This window comes from Eptatretus burgeri, chromosome 17 (assembly GCF_056783735.1).
Source record: "Eptatretus burgeri isolate ZD-2024b chromosome 17, Ebu_testis_v1, whole genome shotgun sequence".
In the NCBI taxonomy this organism is placed as follows: Eukaryota; Metazoa; Chordata; class Myxini; order Myxiniformes; family Myxinidae; genus Eptatretus; species Eptatretus burgeri.
This window is the reverse complement of record NC_140977.1, coordinates 3,386,278-3,391,647: the sequence shown is the minus strand read 5'-3', so window position 1 is coordinate 3,391,647 and position 5,370 is coordinate 3,386,278.

Below are 5,370 nucleotides of genomic sequence, written 5' to 3'. Positions count from 1 at the left end.
ACTTAAAACATGTAGAAATGCAAAAAAAAGAAATCGAAATTTTGTTGAAAAAAAAATTGCAAAAATTTTTTTTTTCTCTAACTTTTTTTTGGGGGGGGGGTTGGAAATCACTTAAAACATGCAGAAATGCAAAAAAAAATTTCTAATTTTTTTTTTGGGGGGGGAACCAAGTCCAAAAATCTAATGGCATGATCCTTGGACCTACCTAACCCCCACCCCCCCACCAAGTTTCGTCGAAATCCGTCGAGGAGTTTTTCCATAAAACTGTTCACAAACAAACAAACAGAAAGGGGTGAAAACTAATCTCCGATCTTCGATGGCGAAGGTTAACAATCAAAAGTCAACAATAATAAATCAAAACAAGTCAATAAAAATCAAAAGTTAACAATAATAAATCAAAACAACTTGATAACAATCAAGTCAACAATAACAAGTCAATAATTATAGGTGGTGTGAAGAACTTCCTGCAAGAGGAATAATAAATCAAAACATGTCAACAACAATAATCAAAACAAGACTTGGTGGCAGTGGCGATGCACCATAGTGAGCCAGTTTCAAGCATGTTGAGTTTGCTATCTCAGTGAGAATCCTGGAAAGATCTCATCATGTCATGGCAATGAGTGGATGCCAAACAAAAAACAAAAAAAACATCGTTGACGAGAAAGCATCTGAAAATGCAAAGCCCGTCTGTGTCCGCTTTGTACTCGAACTAAACTTGACGAAAATGAGTTTAAACAAAAAACATTGTACATTTTATTAATTTGTGGTCTCCACAATCTCATAATAAAGGTTTATTGAAGATTTGATGACAAAAGGTCAATTGGTAAAAAATGTTATGGCATGGACACGGAATGGAATCTCAGTGGTAAACAAGGATTTTAATTAAAACATTCATGGCTGGTGTACTACTTAACTTATGACATCATCTTTACAATCCTTTCTTCCCCATTTGGAGTAGAATGAAATGTGCTAAGTTTCAATTTTTTTCTGATCAGGGCTTTCAGATAGAATGCTTTAATTTTTTTTGTATTTAAGCCAAGATGACTGCCATATCACGTGACCTATGATGTCAATTATAATTAAAAATATTCTCCATGGGGGTGGTCACTCCTACCCTGAAAATTGTGTCAATCGGCCAAGTGGTCGCTGAGAAAAAATAACGTTAAGAAATCAGGGCAAAAAAAAAGGGTCAAATAATAATAATACTAATGAAAACCATTTCAATAAAATTATTAATTTGTCTTCTCCATATTCTCATAATAAAACTTTGTTGAAAATTTGATGACAAAAGCTCAAATGGTTAAAAAAAAAAAAAGCTACGGACCGGACAGACACACAGAAGTGATTGCAAAACCCTGTGTTGCGCTTCACTGCAGGGCATGGGCGAACAATCAAAACAAGTCAATAACAAGAAAAAGAGCAATCAGAGATTGCAAACCCTTGCCAGGAATTGTTTTGTGTGGTATATTTGGTGTGGTGTTTGTGTACTGGTGTGTTCCATAAATAATAAGAGACATAACGAGGATTACCACTTTATAACTGCTGGCAGTGATGACCGGGTACCAAGACGTCCCACTTTGATGCAATCCCGCTTTGATCGGACAACTGACCTTGACCCATGACATTTATTATTATTATTCAATTGAACTTAGAATTGGATTAAAATAAATTCAATTCAAATCAACTGGAAGACCAAATGGGTACAAGTCCTGCATTGGAGTAATCAGAAGGAATCTGACCAAGGAAAAAGAAAAGATGACATCATCAGGAGAAACATGGATAGGGATTGGGTTTCAGCTGCTACTCCTGGACCCCCAAACCCATCCAGGTGCAGCCAAGTGAACCTTATTAAAAATAAATAAATAAAATCAAAAAGAACCCAGATTGAAAAAAATAAAAAATTCTGGCAGCCAGACCATGCGTCCTATCAAGTTGAAATTTAAATCGTATGATCTCGTGGTGACGTGGAATATTGTGAAGTTTCACATTGATCGATGAAGCGGTTAACAATAATAATAAAAAAATTCAAGTTTTTCGCTTCATTTAATATGGCTGCCAGACCACGTGACCTATCAATTATTCCTGAATACCCTGGTATATCCCCAAGGATTGCGGAACATGTGCACGAAGTTTCCCCTCGATCTGTCCAGCAATTCTGGAGAAGGTTTTTTTTTTTAAGGTTTCAGGGTAAATGCAAGATGGCAACTTACCCTCGCCGTTGGGTTACATAGGCACTTTATCTTTATGTTCGTTGTTGCACAAGTACAACTACGGATCATTGGCACTGATTTCCTCCGCGAGTTTGCATTCCTTGTCGACCAAAAGAACAACTGCCCCCATCAACTCGACAACATTGGCTCCTGTCCAAACTGTGGTCATGGTGCAAGGAAGTCCACAGCTATCTTCCCTGGACAACAGGCAGAAATTTTCGGACTTGTGGTCTGCGTTCCCGGCCCTCACAGCACCACAGGCCAGGCAGGCACACGGTTCACACCATATACAACATCATATGGAGACCCATGGATCAGCGGTGTTTGCCAATGTTCGTCGTTTGTGCCCAACGTGTCTCATGGCTGCAAAAGCCAAATTCAACACCCTACTCCAACTCGGGATTGTCCGGCGTTCGTCCAGCAATTATGCATCGCCGTTGCACATGGTTCTGAAGAAGAATGGTGAGTGGCATCCATGGAGTGATTCCCGCGTGCTCAACAATGCCACCATCCCTGTCCAGTACCCTATCCCACACATCCATGATTTCTCCTCAACATTGGCAGAAAGCCTGGTGCTGGCTTAGTGGTTCGGGTGGCTGACTTGGGATCTTTGGGTCCTGAGTTTGAGCCCCATTTGCTGCTGAATTAACACCAGGTGGGGTTGACTCAGCCTGTCATCCTTCCGAGGTCGGTGAAATTAGTGCCAATGTACTGGTATAGGGGCACAGCATCAGCGGCATTGTCACGCCCCAACAAAATGATGGCTACCCGGCAACCAAGTTGCCATACAGAAGAATAATAATAATAAGACTGGCAGAGACCAAGGTGTTTTCAAAGATCTATCTGGTGAAGCACCTGGTGAAGGCCTATCACCAGATCCCCATGGCGGAGTCCGACATTCCAAAGACTGCCATCGTCACACCTTTCGGCCTTTTCAAATACAAGAGAATGCCATTTGGATTGTGGAATGCTGTGCTGACCTTTCATCACTTCATGGATGAGGTCTGCCAGGGCGTGGACTTCTTGTTTGTCTACCTGGACGACATACTCGTCACTAGCCCTTTCAGCGAAAACCATTCACAGCATCTCTGTGCCCTTTTCCAACAGCTTCTCAACGACGGTCTCGTCGTCAACCCCGATAGGTGTGAGCTAGGATGGACCGCCATCGACTTCCTGGGCCACCGCGTGTCAGTCGATGGCCTGCAGCCTCTCCCAGACCAAGTCCAAGCCATCAGCTTCCGCGACTGAAGACACAGACAGCCCTACAGGAATATTTGGGACTGTTGAGCTTTTATTGGCGGTTTGTGCCACACTGTGCCCGCATATTACAACCACTGCACAACCAGCTGGCGTCAGAGCGAAATTTGGTGCTCGAGTGGACGGATTCCTGCAGCAATTTGTGGACGCTCATTGGAGACCAATAGCATTCTTCTCCAGAAAACAAGTCTGCCGAGACTCGCTCAAGCACCCTTGATGAAGAACTGCTCTCCGTTTATCTAACTATGAAACACATTCCTCTCTGGGTGGGTGTCCCATTTCGGTGTTCCTTCCACCATCGTCACAGATCAGGGACGTCAATTTGAGTTGAACCTCTGGAGTTCCTTCAATCGTCTTCTCGGCATAGATTGAGAGAGGACCACGGCTTACCACCGGCAGGTAATCGGCATCTTTGAACGTTTTCACCGCCGCACTCCGGCCATGGCTGGACGGTCCCAAATGGGCAGACGAACTTCCTATCGTACTCCTTGGACTTCATTCCATGCCGAAGGAGGATCTCAACTGCACGGCGGCAGAATTGGTCTATGGCCGGCCGCTGTGACTGCCTGGCGAGTTGGTAACACCGTCAAATACACCATCCTTTGCGCCTGATGACCTTGTACACCACCTCCGCAGCCATATGCTGCAGCTACGACCTCCTGGGGTGACCTCCTGCTTGGCACAGCCCACACAAGGTGCATCTGCCTGTCTCTCTCACTACCGCCACACACGTATTTGTGAAACACGATGCGATCCGCACACCATTACAAAGACCTCATGATGGACCTTTCATCGTAGTCAGCAGAAATAGTAGAATCGTGGTGATAGATTCATGTGGTCGTCATGAAACGGTCACAATTTTGGGAAAAAATTTTGTCAATTTTGGGGAAAATCGCGTAAATTCCTTCCAAGTCTTCTTCTCCAGCCCCATCGGTCGGAATGTGACCAACCTTGGGTGACAACATTAGGACAGGGTAGAGATGTTAAATAGCGGAGGTCATGCCGAACACGTGACCGAAAGTGCGTCAAAATGGTCGACATGGTCAATTTTTGGGAAAATCGCGTAAATTCCTTCCAAATCTTCTTCTCCAGCCCCACCGGTCGGAATGTGACCAAACTTGGGTTACGACATTAGCATGGGGTAGAGGTGTTAAATAGCGGAGGTCAGGCCGAACACATGATCGAAACTGTGTCAAAATGGCCAACATGGTCAATTTTTGGGAAAATCGCGTAAATTCCTTCCAAGTCTTCTTCTCCAGCCCCATCGGTCGGAATGTGACCAAACTTGAGTTACGACATTAGGACGGGGTAGAGGTGTTAAATAGCGGAGGTCAGGCCGAACACATGATCGAAACTGTGTCAAAATGGCCAACATGGTCAATTTTTGGGAAAATCGCGTAAATTCCTTCCAAGTCTTCTTCTCCAGCCCCATCGGTCGGAATGTGACCAAACTTCAGTTACGACATTAGGACGGGGTAGAGATGTTAAATAGCGGAGGTCATGCCGAACACATGACCGACAGTGTGTCAAAATGGCCGACTTGGTCAATTTTGGGGAAAATCGCGTAAATTCCTTACAAGTCTTCTTCTCCAGCCCCACGGGTCGGAATGCGACCAAACTTGGGTTGAAACATTAGGACGGGGTAGGGATGCTAAATAGTGGAGGTCATGCTGATCACGTGACCAGAAGTGTGTCTAAATGGCCGACTTGGTCAATTTTTAGGAAAATCGTGTAAATTCCTTCCAAAGTTTTCTTCTCCAGCCCCACCGGTCGGAATGCGACCAAACTTGGGTTGCAACATTAGGACGGGGTAGGGATGCAAAATAGTGGAGGTCATGCCGAACACGTGACCGGAAGTGTCAAAATGGCCGACTTGGTCAATTTTGGGGAAAATCGCGTAAAT